We start from the raw sequence: 16,939 nt of genomic DNA, 5'->3' as shown, positions 1-16,939 counted from the left end.
TGATAATAGACTAATAGGCGACGCACAATTCTTCTTGTCGCCTCATATCATTAATAAATCTTTTAAAATATTTTTTTCAAAAAAAAAAAATGTCATGCTGCGTAAACATTTTCACTTGTTATTTAAAGTTGAAAGAATATCAACTGTTTAATACTTAGAAAAAACACCCAAAAATATAAATTTATTCCCTAATGGGCGACCTATAATAGTGTATACGTCGCCTTATATCAATAAAATATTTTCCGAAATATTTAAACATTTTCACTTGTTATTTAAATTTGAAAGAAAATCAACTGTTACATACTTAAAAAAACGCAAAACAAAAAAAAAAAATGTTACACTAATAGGCGACGCATAACTGTGTTTATTCAGCGACTCTAAATCTTATGCGTCGTGTGTGTTTGTTTCTCGCGACTTCTCGACGATAACATTTTTTTTATGCGTCGTCGATTGGTCGAATTTTTACTGACGTATTAACCTCAGAGTCGCGGTTTTATTTTTTTAGACGCATTTATCTCGTAGCGTCGCTAATAATGTGTCGCTAGAGCTTATTTTTCGCGTAGTGTTAAAATAGATATTGAAGGGTAGAAAAAAAAAAAGATAACAAATGAAGGGGTAAAAATCGTGAAGCTCATCCCTATGAGGGCATTGGGCCAAATTCCCCTTTTGTTTTTCGTATTTTTTTTTTCAATAACATATATATATGGCCATTTTCTTACTAAATATGTATATATATATATATATATGGGCTACAGATAGGATTATTGGTGAATATCATAGCATACGCAACTTTGAAGTTATTATACTGCAAAATAGCTCCCCATAATTTTTGTGCGCATATATACTATTTCTAGTTCAAGGATTCTTTCCACTATGACTACATATAAAGCTTTTACAATTAACGTATTCATATAGGAGAACCCCTCCCAGAAGGCTGTGATTTGAATTTTTGGTTTTGATATGGGAAAGCTATTAGTTAGCAGCACTACTGGCACCAGTTTGGTCCACATGCATATGGGCTTCACATTTTCTTGTCTCTATTCTAATTTCTATTTCCTTAGCCAACTAAATTACTGAAGGGTTCGGATAAGTGCTAATCCCATGAACATTGACCTGGACTATTTATTTGTTTTGATGGAAAAACTATTCGTTTTCAAGATGACAGTCTGTATTCAGAACCATTACTGATATAACAAAAATGTGAATGAAAGATTCACAACATTTATTCACTTGTAGTCATGTGAAGAAGTTAGTTGGTTGTTATCCTACTGCTCGTCCCATTCATCATTCTTGTATCATACTAGAGTGGCAACCTTTCTTCATGACACTATAAACCAGAAAACATAATCAAAGTTACAGTTTTTCACCCTTTTTTTTTTCTTTTTTTCTTTTTTTTTCCCTTTTCCTAAAATTATATCAGAATTTGGAGGTATTTATTATTCAAGAATTGCCTTGGTATCAAAAGAATGTAATTTCACCATTTGGGGATTGGCAATCAGTTTTGGATCACTTTCAGTCCAAGTGAATGGCACTGCAACACCTTTATCAGTGTATGCTAGAGCATCAAACACACCTTAAAAACAAACAAAGCTCAATCAGAACAATTTTCACAAACACTAGAAAAACATCTTATCCAAGGCTGAAATGGTTCTTATACGATTCATCAAGGTATGGCAAATGAGTAATGCTTGAAGCAATCTGCATCATGATTGCTTTGGATTCCCCTCGTTTATTTCCTTTTCATTATTTTCCCTTGACACTCTGAAATCAGATCAAACAAAAACAATTAGAATCTATGAAAACGCTCTAGAGTTTGAGTTTTTAGAGCACAAGTAGAAAGAAACTGAAATTACTCCTTTTCCAACAGCTTCACTGTCAGTCTCATTATTACTAGAACAACCCCTCCGTAACTTGCCACCTTACAGCCATTCTATACAACATTCAAATATTTCAATTTTTTAGCACCTTCAATTTGAAATCCCAGATAGAAACTTACCCTTTTTTCTTTTCCTTTTTCCTACAATTACTGAGCAACCAAACAACCTTACGTTTTCGGCTACTGTTATTAAAGCCATTTTCACCAAATCCAGTCTAAACCAATTTTCCTTGTATTTAAATCTCCGTTTGGTACAAAAGAAAATTTTTTCCAAAAAAAAAGGGAGAATTTTTGGGGTTCCCGAAAAACCAAAGGGAGAAATAAAAATGGGTTGGAATTGTTTAGGAAACCCGAGTGATAAAAATATGGAGAAAAGGCTGTTATGGTTCTCTGACCACTATAGAGAAGGAATAAAAGAAAAAAATAAAAGCAATTATTTTTACTCTTTGGAAATAGAATAAAAAAATAATAGCTTCTCTCTCTTGGATTCTCTTGTGGAATCTCTCTCTTTTGTCAAACTCTCTCTTGGAGCTTTCTCATTCTTCTCTCAAACTCTCTTTTGGAATTCTACTCAATACTTCTTTCTGGGATGAATGAGATTAAGATGTGATGCAAATATGAGAGAACTAAGCCTATTTATAAGCTCACAAGGTTGGCTACATATCCTGACTTTCTGAAACCTGCCCACAATTATTGAGCCTTTTTTACACTAATAATCAACAATGGTGAGCTGGGCAGTGCAACTGGACTTCACAAAGGCGATGCGAGCAAGCATTGTCAGAAGAGGAGGGTAGAGCAAGAGGGTTTGAGAAGATGAATGAAAAAGTAACGGCTAGTTTCTTTGCCTCCCTCACACCAACGGTAATATTTTAAATTTGCGGCTTTAAGGAAGGAATGTGGGCTGGGCCGCTGGCCTTTTTGTTGTGTCTATATATATATATATATATATTATTAAATGGATTATTATCACTGCATAACACAAGACAAGAAACCAAACAAATCCAATCCAAGTCACTTACAGTTTTTTTTTTTTTTTTTCTTGTTTACCATATCAGACTTGATAATTATTATGGATCAAAGACTTGCCTTGGTATCAAAAGAATGCAATTTCACCATTTTGGGGATTGACAATCAATTTTTTGGATACCTTTCAAACCAAGTGAATGGCACTGCAACATCTTTATCGGTGTATGCTAGAAAATCACACACACACTAAAACAAACAAAATTCAATCAGAATAATTTTCATAGGCAATAAACAAACAAGCATTATCATTGTAATTAACTTGGTGGCTGAAATGGTTCTTACAGAATTCATTAAGGCATGGTTAACTAAGTAATGCTTGAAGAAATTGCTTGGGATCTCCTTCATTATTTCCTTTGCCACTCTTTTCCCTTGACATTCTGAAATCAGATCAAAAGAAAAACAATTAGAATCCATGAAAACACTGCAGAAAATTTAGTTTTTAGTGCACAAGTAGAAAGAAATTGAAATTTACCCTTTTTCAACAAATTCACTGTGTTTCAGTGCTGAAGTTCCACTTCTCTAGGACTCAATTAGTAGTTTGAAAAAACAAAGCTGTGTGACGTAGGCAACTTGGCTACTATAGCCCTGCATGGAGGATGAAACTACTTCCAAGAATTGGAAAGTTTTTGCTCTAACGACTATACATGGACCACTTCTTTCTTTTACCACTGAAAGTTAACCCAGATGGACTTGTTGAAACATCAATTACACATCAGACTCCATAAAGGAGCACCATGTCTTCCTTCTCTGGTGACTGTATATTCTAACAATTGACTTCAGGAGGAGACAATTAGAAAACCCTGTGTATACCCCCAAAAAAAAAAAAAAAAAAAGTGGTTTTTTGCTTTTTAATTTGCTGGTTGTTTTGAACTGCTCTCGTGTACTGCTGTAATTTGTGTTGTAATTTTCTTCCTTCTCATGCTCATGACATTTCTTAGCCATACAAGGCAAGATTGCATTTACGCATCAAGCTTAACTACATTCGTGATCGCCTGTTTATTCGTTAGAAGCTACATTATGTCATTTTGATCATGAGCATTGGTAATTTACCGGTTGAGTTCAAAATTAAGGAATTTTATGAAACTATTGTTAGATTTTATGGATCTAAATATATATAATAAATTTTATAAATAATAAATTACTAACCTTCAAACGCAGCCATTGATAAATTAAATTTTTAATCCTACAAAATAAAAAAATATAAAGTAGTGCCTATGGATACACTACTCTCAAACCACTTTCAGATCACTAAAAATCCTAATATCAAAATAACGTATGGCATATATTTGTTTGCTTGCCCTAGACCTTTTATAGTCTCTGCAAGTCACACTTACCCATTAATTTTAACATACACAAAATACTAATAATTTAATAATATAATAATACTAGAAAAAATATGGGTAAGTCAATGGGCTTGTAAAGAGAGTTGGTCCTCCAGTCCAATGGGCCAACTGGAGTCTTATAGAGAGTGTGTGACCAAGGGCCCTACTATAAAATATTAAAATAAACCAGTCCCATTAATGGCATAACTAGGCCCTGTAAGTGAGTAATTGATTATGCTAAGTCCACAATTATTAATTTATTTAACATTCTCCCACTTGGATTGCATAATCATCATCATATATATAATCCAAACTTATTTACTACAGAATCTCCCGAACCATAATACCATTTCATCTAAATATATAGCATGCCAACAGGACACAATAATATACTAGACTAGGCTGTAGAGATTCTCTCAGTAAATCTCCCAAAACATGATACCATTTCAACAGAGTACTTTGCATGCCATAAACTCAGTTTAGGTAGTAGAGATTTACCTAACCACGTGCAATCCCCCAACACACAATACCATTTCATCCAAGCACATTGTGTATCGACAGGATACATCAGTATACCCAAACTAGGTAGTAGAGATTCTCTCAGTAAATCTCCCAAAACATGATACCATTTCAACTGAGCACTTTGCATGCCATAAACTCAGTCTAGGTAGTAGAGATTTACTTAACCACGTGCAATCCCCCAACACACAATACCATTTCATCCAAGCATATTGTGTATCGACAGGATACATCAGTATACCCAAACTAGGTAGTAGGGACTCACAATGGCACCTGTGAATCAACATACACATATATATAGACTAATAGTCTAAACAGGCCTGTAAATATAAGGAGCAATAATATGCGTAATAAATCATCTCATAAATATATAATGATCCACATACATCAATGCATCAAAATAATAAATAATACTCAATATGGATATTACTGCAGAAAATATAACAAACTCCCACTGACCCACAACAGTCTCAACTGTCTAAGAATCCCATACGGGACACATGCTCCTTAAATATGCCTACTGGTAAGGCCTTGGTCAGTGGATCTACCACCATGCTATAAGTAGGTGTGTGAACAACAGTAATGAAGCTTTCTTCAACTTTCTCCTTAACCACAAAATACTTAACATCAATGTACCTCGCACTAGAGGTATCTTTTAAATTATTGGAGAAAGACACTGCTGTAGTATTATCACAATACATCATAATAGGCCTTTCAATGGAGTCAACCACTCCCAAATCACGAATAAAATTCTGAAGACAAACTACATGACGAGTATCCTCATAACACACCACATACTCTGCCTCCATAGTCGAGGATGCTGTCATTAACTGCTTAGCACTTCGCCAAGATATAGCACCTCCTGCCATGATAAATATATACCCAGTGGTAGATTTCTTATCATCCACACAGCCTTTATAATCTACATCACTATAACCAACTACATCTAGAGAGTTGGTACGTCGATATGTCAACATATGATTTTTAGTACCCTGAAAATACCTAAAGACCTTCTTAACTACTTGGTAATGAATAGAATCAGGATTGCTCATAAATCTACCAAGCACACCCACAACAAAAGTTATATCAGGCTGTGTACAAACTTGAGCATACATCAAACTACCTACTGCTGAATAATAGCGACCATTTCTCATCGCCATCCTCTCTTTATCATTCTTGGGACATTGATCCTTAGAAAACCTTTCACCCTTTGTGACTGGTATATTTTCAGGAGAACAATTATGCATATCAAATCTCTTAATGATTCTAGCAATATAAGCTTTTTGAGATAATTGCAACACATAATTAGTCCTATCTCAAATAATCTTGATGCCCAAAACAAAAGAAGCCTCACCAAGATCTTTCATATCAAAATGGTTGCACAACATCTGCTTTGTCTCAGCCAACAGGTCAGTGTCATTAGTAGCCAAAAGTATGTCATCGACATACAACACCAAAAATATAAAACTGCTCCCACTGACCTTCATATATATATATATATACATCTAGCAACAAAATTCTCCTTAAAGCCATTTTTAGTGACAACCTCATTAAACTTAAGATACCATTGCCTCGAAGCCTGCTTAAGACCATAAATTGACTTTTTAAGCTTACAAACCAAATTACCATTCTCTGTTTGCTGGAAGCCAATTGATTGAACCATATATATATCCTCAAATAATTCACTATACAGAAAAGCAGTTTTGGCATCCATCTGATGCAACTCTAGGTCATAATGCGCCATAATTGCCATAATGATTCTAAAAGAGTCCTTTGTGGATACAGGAGAGAATGTCTCTGTGCAATCAATTCTTTACTTCTGACTAAACTCTTTGGTTACAAGTCTACCCTTATACCTCTCCACTTGACCATTAGAGTTTCTTTTAGTCTTAAAAACCCATTTACACCCTATAGGTTTGCTACCCAAAGGTAACTCAACCAAATCCCAAACACCATTTGATGCCATGGATTTCATTTCATCTTCCATTGCATCCAACCAAAAATTTGAGTGCGAACTGCTTATGGCTTCCTCATAAGTGACTGGATTTAAATCATCAATTATGTCAAAATCATGCTCATGCAAGTAAACTTCATTGTCATCAGGAATAGCTGACCTCCTACTCCTTTGTGACCTTCTCAAAGGCGCATCAGTATCTACAATAGCTTGGATATTCTGCTCCTCAATAATGGGTTCATCCTAATCAACTACTGGTTCATCAACTACTGGATTAATAATATCTCTATCAGGAACTACAACACTGGGAATGAATACATTTTCTTCTCTAAATTGAGGCTCCTTTGGACCATTACTATCATCAAATCTAAAATCATCTTCAAAATAAACAGGCTTGTCTGATTCAACAATTCTCATGGTGTGAAATGGACAAAAGAATTTTGAACCCCTAGATCCTATACAATAGCCAACAAAATACCCACTTATAGTTTTAGGATCCAACTTCTTAACTTGGAGATTATAAATCCTTACTTCAGCTTTGCAACCCCATATTCGAAAATGATGCAAATTAGGCTTTCTCCCTGACCACAACTCAAAAGGAATCTTAGGAATAGATTTACTGGAACTTGATTCAAAATATAAGCAGTCGTCCTTAAAGCCTCTCCCCACAAGTAATTTGGAAAGCTAGAATTTGCCAACATAGATCGACCATCTCCAACAAAGTACGATTTCTCCTCTCAGCTATGCCATTTTGCTGAGGTGTACCAGGCATTGTATATTGCGCATCAATACCACACTCACGTAAATAAATTGCGAATGGCCCTGGATTTCGTCCAGTCTCATCATATCTGCCATAAAATTCACCACCTCTATTAGACCTTAGAAGTTAATTTTCCTTTCACACATTCAACACAAGTTGACAAGTCCGAAAAATCAAGATTGGGAAGTATTCCATCCTTCACTAATCTTTCCATTCTGTGCCTAGAAATATGTCCCAAACGCTTTTGCCATAATATTGAGGAATTATCATTAACTCTTGGACGTTTAGAAGCAATAATAGGGGCAACAATAGAATTAACAGAAGAATTAAGACCATTACTAAATAAATCAAGGCTATATAAATTGCCACATAAAATTGCAAAACCAATAACTTTATCATCCTTATAAATCTCAACTTTGTTATGTCCAAACAAGAAACTATAACCTTGACTATCCAAAAGAGAAATAAATAATAAGTTTCTCCTAATTGAGGGTACATAGGAAACTTCATGTAATTCTAAAACATATCTAGTAGCAAGCTTCACCTTGACTGTTCCGATGATATCCACCTTCACTCTTGAGCTATCTCCCATATAAACATGCTACTTAAGATTGGTTGGCCCCCTTTGCCTTATCATCCCCTTTCTTTTCTTACTTTCCCTTTAAATGCCAACAATCTATCTTCTTGTGTCCAACTTTATTCCAGTAGCCACATCTTCCATTGAAGTAGGATTTCCTTTCTTCTATGTGATGAGCTCCATCCCTAGGTCCTTTAAGCTTTAGACTAGTAAACATTTTCCTATTAGGCTTGAATCCTTATTCAGGTTTGAATCCTTGTCCAGGCTTGAATCCTTATCCCTTCTTTGGGAAAAACTTCTTGGACTTATCTACCTGATGTGATACTATAGCAATGGATCTCGACTTGCTTAGCTTAATATATCATCTTCCTTCACAAGAATAGCAGTTAGTTCCTCCAAACTACATCCTTCATTCTTAGTATTCAAACTAGATCTTATATTATCAAACTGAGATGGAAGACTCTTCATTATTGAATAGGTCAAGAACTCCTCTCCAATATCCATCTTAAGACACCTCAGCTTATTATAATAGGAAAAAAGTAATATAATATGGTCCCTTGCTCCTTTAATTCCATCATATTTAGTATTATTCAAAAGGTCCAAATAATGATGCTTCTCATTCATATCAAACTTGATAAATTTCTTTCCTATCTCTTCAAGAAGTTCCTTTACAATTCTCACCTTTGGAATACTTGCATAAATTGATTCATCCATATAATTTTCCATCATCATCATGCGGCACTTATTAGAATGCCTTCAATCCTCATAAAGTTTCCTATCTGCTGTACTACTCTCATCAGTTGGTATCTCTGGTGGATCTATCTCCAAAGTCAAATCCAATTTCATAAAGGTTAAATTCATAACCAAAGTTTTCTTTTTTTTTTTTTTTTTTTTACTTCTAATAATTTGTCTCATCCAATTTCATCATAGCAGTCATAGGCAGAACATTCGGGGTGCTACTAACCGTGAAAATAGTAAACACAACAAAGCATTTAATATATATAAAACAATAACTATTTTCCAGCCCCTCATCACATAACATAAAATCAATATCGCTAGGGTCTTTGTAGCACTAAAGATACCCTTTCACGAGCCAGAGACAATCAACCAAATAATCACAATCAAATGCATTGAACTGAATTACTGACAGGGTAACTCAGAACCTGCGATTCATGGCATTCAATCAATTTCCACTGCCATTTCAGGCGTCATATTAAGCAACTAAAACCACCGATAGGGTAGCCTAGTTACCCGTATAGACCGTAGTTAAGAAGTGGAAGAAAATAATATATTGGCAATTTCATGAAATAGGCAAATATAAAATATCCCATCTACTATGCCAACACATATTATACTGGTACACATAATGCAAATAAAATAAATCTCACGACAGGTGAATACCTAAAATCCCACACTACTATACCAACTAGACACAAAGTCTCTTTAGGAAAAGCTCCAAACGCAATCCATTTTTTTTTTAAACATAGATATTTAATTTAATTCAAAAATTTGGAATGGAATAAATAAACCAATAAACAATAAACAAACAAATAAATAAAGAAATAACAATTTTTTTTAAATAATAATAAAACAATAGATGAATAAATAATCAACAATAAATAAATGATAAAATGATATAAACATATATCAAATAAAATAAAATAAAAGTTTTTTTTTCTTTTTTTAAATAATTTAGGTTGTTGACGTCAGCGTCTTCTTCACTGAGCCGGGTCGCAATTCCTGGTTAACGGGTCGCACGACCCGCTTCCCCACCCCGGCCAGAAAACCACAAAAATGCCCACCGTTTTCTTCAATTCCGGTGTCTCTAGATTCCTTTCAGTGTGGAAAATATTATTCATAGATCAATTTGGCCTAAATACCCAGAAATTTTAACACCCAATCATAATGAAATTCGGCCGCCGAACTCCAGTTTTTTTTTTTTTTAAACCCAAATTAACTCAAAAATATTCCATTCGATTCAGAAAAGAAAGTCCACAAAGAACCCAGGTCATAATTCGAACTAAAAACAAAAAATAAAAAAAAAAAAAGAAAACACATAATTTGCACAAAATCAATAAACCCGATAACCAGTTTCGTAAAAGAAAATTTTCGGAGTTTTTTTTTTTTTTTTTTTTCGAAATACAATCGGGCATGTATTATATTTCTTTGTGATCAATAGCTTCACAAATCCATGCATGCAGGAAGGAAAAATAAAAATAATCCACAGATCAATGGTCACAACGAAAACACAGTAATTTAACGAAAAATTGCAAATGAATTTATTATGCATATTAACTATTATTCTCTTGTACCAATTGTTAGATTTTATGTACCTAAATATATATAATAAATTCCATAAATTATAAATTTTTAATCTCCAAATACAGCTATTACTAAATTAAATCTTTAATCCTATAAAATAAAAAAAAAAAAAAATATAAAATAGTACCTATGGATACATTACTCTCAAACCACTCTCAAATCACTGAAAATCTTAATATCAAAATAACGTATGGCATATATTTGTTTGCTTATCCTAGATCTTTTATAGTCTCTGCAAGTTACATTTATCCATTAATTTTAACACATATAAAATATTAATAATTTAATAATATAATAATACTAAAAAAATTATGAGTAAGTTAATGGGCTTGTAAAGAGAGTTGGTCCTCCAGTTCAATGGACCAACTGGAGTCTTATAGAGAGTGTATGACCAAAGATCCTACTATAAAATATTAAAATAATTCAATTCTATTAATGGAATAATTAAACCTTGTAAATGAATAATTGATTTTACTAAGTTCATAATTATTAATTCATTTAACAACTATTACTAGCACAAATTGTTAATTATAACTTGTTAATTATTGCTAGCACAAGTTGTCAAAAAATAGGTTGAAGGGTGTTGTTAAATTTTTTTTATTATTATTATTAATTTCCAAAAATCATTATTTATTGTTTCAACACATATATTTAACATAATTTATCAACATTTCCATATACTTATGTGATGTTTGATGTCTGATCCAAATATATATACGAATGCTTTTATTTATTTATTTATTTTTTTTGCTAAACTATTTACGAATGCTAATTAAGAAACAGATAACAGAGACAAAAATGTGAAACTGGGCCAAACTGACTCCAGTGCTTTGCTGCATAATAGTTTTTAGTTTTCCCAGATGAACGTCCATAATTCAAATCACAGCCTTCTATGGGCTCCCTAATGAGTAATGAGAATCCAATATATATATGTATATAGGGGAATTTGGCCCAATACCCCTATAGGACCGAGCTTCATGAATTTTGCCCCCTCAATTCATTTCTTTTTTTATCTACCCCTTAATATCCCTTATAACCCTCAAACAAAAAACAATTACTTACATATCCTTTTATTTATTTTAAAATATAAAAAAAAAAACACTTGGTGAGCGCAAAAACCCATGGCGTGAGAACCAGAGGCCGTATCATCGAGACCATTTTGTGGAGATCGCGGCTTTTCAGCCAGCCGCCGGCGCGGTACTGTGTGATCTAGCGCAGAGAAAGTTGAAGATTGAAGAAGATGGCATGGAGGCAAATGCTCTTCAAGGGGAGCCCAATTTCTCAACCCCTTTCACCAACTGGGTTCGCTAGATTCTTCTCCAAGCCATCCCCTTATGCAGGTTAGTGATTTTTTTGTCCTGGGTTTAGTAACCCATAAAAAGATTTTCTTACTTTCTGTTCGGTTCCCAGAGCAAGAAAAGAGAATTGATAAAGAAGAAAATTTTTCTGGGTTCTTGTGAATTTTGTGATTTGAACTTTGTAAAAAAATTGTCGATAGAAAGAGAGATCCAAGTAGCTGTTTTTGGCTGCTGAGTTAGAATCGAAATGGGTAAAATTGAATTTTATGTGTAAATCCAGGATTTACAGAGTGAGAAACTTGGCTGGTATTGAAGTTAATAGATTCACAGATAGGAAACATAGAGGAAAAAATGATGAATAAGGTTGATTATGCTTAGTTTCCCGCATTGTTTGGTTGGTGAGAAAGATGGGGAATAAAGGAAAAGGAAATATTGGTTTATAATTTATTTATCATTATTTGAGAAACTTATCTATACCAAGCTGATTACTGAATGCTGAATAACTCTTTAAGTTGGAAAAAGAAACATGGTTTTTGTTTCAACGTTATTATAGCATTGAAAAACCGTGTTCACTCTTGTCTGGTTGCTAAATGACTGATAAAGATGAAGAAAAGCAGAATTTGATGTTCTCTGTTTTGGTGATTTTACTTTTAGTGACTGGGAATTAATCCTACAAATCATGTTTTATGTTGGCTCAAGTGAGCAAGATTCATGCTTCCTGATGAGTGATGTACTTGAGCATGAAAGTTTATATGAAATAAAATTTGTTAGAATTAGATTAGATTACTGTGAAAGTGTTATAGTCAGTAGGAGATCTAAAGTTGTTGCTTTTGTTGCAGTGAAAGTTGGAATTCCAGAATTTTTAAATGGAATAGGCAAAGGGGTGGAATCCCATGCGGCTAAGCTTGAAACCGAGGTGGGCGACTTCTAGAAACTGCTTGTCACTCGGACTCTCAGACTGAAGAAACTTGGCATCCCTTGCAAACAGGTATTTCCTAAATCTTTATCTACTATATATGCACATACTTGAAGCCCTCTGCCTTTTGGGTATATTATAATTCTTTCAGTATATCCGTCAATACATCTGATAGTATTGCAGATCAGAAAATTTGGTTATAGATTGCTTGCTTAAATCTAAGTGAAAGATTTCATGAAAAGTAGGGTGATTAATTTATGTTTATGGTTTCTTAAACTCTTCTAACAAAGAAAGTTTAGGGATGCTTAAAGGAAACTCTGACTATCCGGGAATGGTTAATTTATCTTTTAGTTTGGCAATGGTACTGCAACTTGAAATAACCTTAGTTCTGGAGTTTTGTTCTTTGTTCTGTTCCAATGGTTGCAAATATTTTTGTTTTACTGGGCAAAAGTGAAAATGTTTCAGGAAGACAGCATGCAGAATTGCTTTGAGAGCTATCATTTATATCATACTGGTAGAAAGAAAAGATGTTATTTAACGAAAATGTTTACCAAAATTGAGATGCAGTGCCGGAGTATGTGTTGCTTTATATTTGGTAATGATATAAACTTTCTAAATACTGACTCAAATGAGTTTAGGCTTCTTCCCTAAGTGATGTAATATTTTCTTGTCTTGTTGTACTGACTTTTGCTTCTGAAATACTGTAGGCCTTGTCTTCTTCTTCATTTCTCTATCTAAGAAGAAAGAGTTAAAAGTAGTGCATATATTTTTTGTTCTGCTACTTGTTAAATTTGTTGGTGAAAGGCGTAATGAAAGTTGCGGTTTTCTTTAGGATTAAGTTCTTTGGGACTTAGCTTCATTTGATGGTTTGAAGAGATTAGATTACTTATATCTGAATATGATTTTTGTTTTTCAGAGGAAGCTGATATTGACACACGCCCACAAGTATAGGCTGGGACTATGGAGGCCTCGAGCGGTACCAATGAAATCCTAACTAGTTTAGGACTAGCTTGCTTATTGAGAATGTATCAAATGTCACATTACAGGTGGAACTATGCAGGTTTTACTTTTGTTTCTTAGTAAAGATGTCATTGCAGAGTGATGTAGGAAACATGCAGAATTTGATGTCATCTGGTGTTCAACGTTCACAATGCCTTGATAAGCCCATTATCATTGTGAAGTTTCGAATTATTTTGATATCCTTCTGGTTCAAATTAATTTGTTTAATTATCAACTTTATCCCGGATAACCAAATAATAGGATAAATGAGTTTTAATTAGTTCAACTTAGTTTAAAAAACAAGTAAGAAGTTGAATTAGTAATGAATATTCATCCAGCAATAATGTTTACAGTAGTAGCAGAGGCATAGACTATGCAATAGAATTCTCCGTTATTGTATTCTGCTGTTTCTGCTACATGAAGAAATAGCTCTTTAAAAACTCGTTACAACCTCAAACTTGGTACTCTGTTCTGTAAGCCAAATTCAGCTCTCTCTGTTTGTGTCTCGAAACATAATACTCATCTAAATGGTAGTCGAACTCGAGACCGTATGTCTAAGATAAATGGAAGAATTCAGAGCTCCTTATCATGCTCAAAGCCAAACAAGTTGCTTTCATCTATAAAATAAAAGCGAAAATCATATAGTAAACTAAGAAGCAACATAGGCATAGTATCTTCAAACTTAATCGGCCTCAAAACTCCAACTGAATGGAGTTGGCTGAATACACAATTGGTTTTAAAGACTGCCATAATGCCAGTGACAACTGATGTACATGCTTGGAGTCTTAGGCACTTCAACATTCTCATCATATCTTCTGATGTATACAAATTCTACAATGGACCCAATAGAGGTACCTATAAGATAAAACATAAGGTAACTTCTGGTTAGAACTCACAAAATCCATGTTAGCAATAGCTGCAGACAGTTTATATGAGAACTCGACCGGTATAGAGAAAACATACGTGGGTAGAGAGGAGCAAGGTCCAGATGGGTTGTTATAGGTACAAAACTTGCTTCATGCCATCGAAAACCACTACATTGCTCCCTGGTTTGTAGTTCGTTTACACTGCAATCACATCTGGAGCAAGTTCCCGAATTCATAAAAAGCCTATTACAATGTATCGTGTAGTCACAAAGATTATAACATGAAAACTATTCTCAAGCTTGCGAACAAAAAACATAGGAGAAAGTACTTGAAACAGGTCATACTCATGAACAGATACACAAAAGGATGACAGAACATTTGGTTGCTAATTCATGCCTGCCAGTGCTACGTGTGGTGACAATATGTATGAGATTGGTTCCCCATACAGCCTGATCGAAAGATGAATTCATATTGCCCACTGGAGTAATTATAAAAGAATACAACAAAAATAAAGGAAAAAGATCGATGGGCAAATCGTACATGAATCCATATGGTTTTACAATTTTGAAGATGAACACAGGAAACTGCATCACATCATACATGAGAACCCAAGATACCTGAAAGTTAGAAAACAAATATACCAATACAGTTATCTTCACCTTGTAAAGTTACCCTAAAACAAGAGACATAACCCCAATAACCAGAGGTATCTTTACCTTGTAAAATTATCACAAAGCAGAAGATAATGGTAACAGCCATCGCAATCAGGTTGATATTGGGTGATGATACACGTCACCTCCAATTGTAGCACCAATAGTTGGCACTAAAGATGTTAGAGCTAAAGATGCGTCCAAAGCTGGGGAGCATTCTAGTGGCCCTCCAGATTCTAATTTCAGGGTATGCAATTGTTACTTGCACGCAAATTTGTATTTCATATGTTGTACTAATATATGTTGACTTATGTTTTGGATATTGATATTGATTAGCTTGCTTGCTTGGAGGCAAAAGTTGATGAATTAAATAAAGAGATGGCAGCGTTAAGGAAGATGCTTAGTTCTGTTATTGACCAACAAAAGCATCAGGTATCATTTAGACAACTTAGTATACTTTACTTTAGTGCTTCAACATTATTAAATTACATATTGTAATTCAGCAATTACAATTTTTCCAGAGGGCATTTGTAGTTTCCCGACAGTTTCGTCGGTAATTTTCCGAGGGTGAACAGTCATCAATTTTTTGCAAACTTTGATACACTTTTATGAAATTTTTTGATTTTCTCTCCTTAGTACAATTATAGAATCCATGTTTAGCATGTTTTTTCATTCAACACACCTTAGGGGCCTTGTGGGGTAAAAAAAATTGGCAAAACAATACGTACTGTACATCCTCGGGAAATTACCGACGAAACTGTCGGTAATTTTTCCAGAAGGCATTTGTAGTTTCCCGACAGTTTCGTTGGTAATTTCCCGAGGGTGAACAGTCATCAATTTTTTGCAAACTTTGATACACTTTTATGAAATTTTTTGATTTTCTCTCCTTAGTACAATTATAGAATCCATGTTTAGCATGTTTTTTCATTCAACACACCTTAGGGGCCTTGTGGGGTAAAAAAAATTGGCAAAAAAATACGTACTGTACATCCTCGGGAAATTACCGACGAAACTGTCGGTAATTTTTCCAGGGGGCATTTGTAGTTTCCCGACAGTTTCGTCGGTAATTTCCCGAGGGTGAACAGTTAGCTTATTTTTTGCAAACTTTGATACACTTTTATGAAATTTTTTGATTTTCTCTCCTTAGTACAATTATAGAATCCATGTTTAGCATGTTTTTTCATTCAACACACCTTAGGGGCCTTGTGGGGTAAAAAAAATTGGCAAAACAATACGTACTGTACATCCTCGGGAAATTACCGACGAAACTGTCGGTAATTTTTCTAGAGGGCATTTGTAGTTTCCCGACAGTTTCGTCGGTAATTTCCCGAGGGTGAACAGTTAGCTTATTTTTTGCAAACTTTGATACACTTTTATGAAATTTTTTGATTTTCTCTCCTTAGTACAATTATAGAATCCATGTTTTGCATGTTTTTTCATTCAACACACCTTAGGGGCCTTGTGGGGTAAAAAAAATTGGCAAAACAATACGTACTGTACATCCTCGGGAAATTACCGACGAAACTATCGGTACTTTTTCCAGGGGGCATTTGTAGTTTCCCGACAGTTTCGTCGGTAATTTCCCGAGGGTGAACAGTTAGCTTATTTTTTGCAAACTTTGACACACTTTTATAAAATTTTTTGATTTTCTCTCCTTAGTACAATTATAGAATCCATGTTTAGCATGTTTTTTCATTCAACACACCTTAGGGGCCTTGTGGGGTAAAAAAAATTGGCAAAACAATACGTACTGTACATCCTCGGGAAATTACCGATGAAACTGTCGGTAATTTTTCCAGGGGGCATTTGTAGTTTCCTGACAGTTTCGTCGGTAATTTCCCGAGGGTGAACAGT

The 16,939-nt window shown here is 34.3% G+C and overlaps 1 non-coding gene and 1 pseudogene across 1 annotated transcript; one reads left to right on the top strand and one right to left on the bottom strand.

Moving 5' to 3' along the window:
- Positions 1-1,265: 1,265 nt before the first annotated feature.
- Positions 1,266-5,990, bottom strand: LOC132800123 (mitotic spindle checkpoint protein MAD2-like; annotated as a pseudogene).
- Positions 5,991-11,348: 5,358 nt separating this feature from the next.
- LOC107428399 (uncharacterized) lies at positions 11,349-13,769 on the top strand. The gene is made up of 3 exons (XR_009635063.1): positions 11,349-11,696; positions 12,494-12,642; positions 13,487-13,769. It is a non-coding gene; the product is annotated as an uncharacterized LOC107428399 (transcript).
- Positions 13,770-16,939: the final 3,170 nt, after the last annotated feature.

This window comes from Ziziphus jujuba, chromosome 12 (genome assembly GCF_031755915.1).
Source record: "Ziziphus jujuba cultivar Dongzao chromosome 12, ASM3175591v1".
NCBI lineage: Eukaryota > Viridiplantae > Streptophyta > Magnoliopsida > Rosales > Rhamnaceae > Ziziphus > Ziziphus jujuba.
This window is presented reverse-complemented; position numbering and strand designations above follow the sequence as displayed.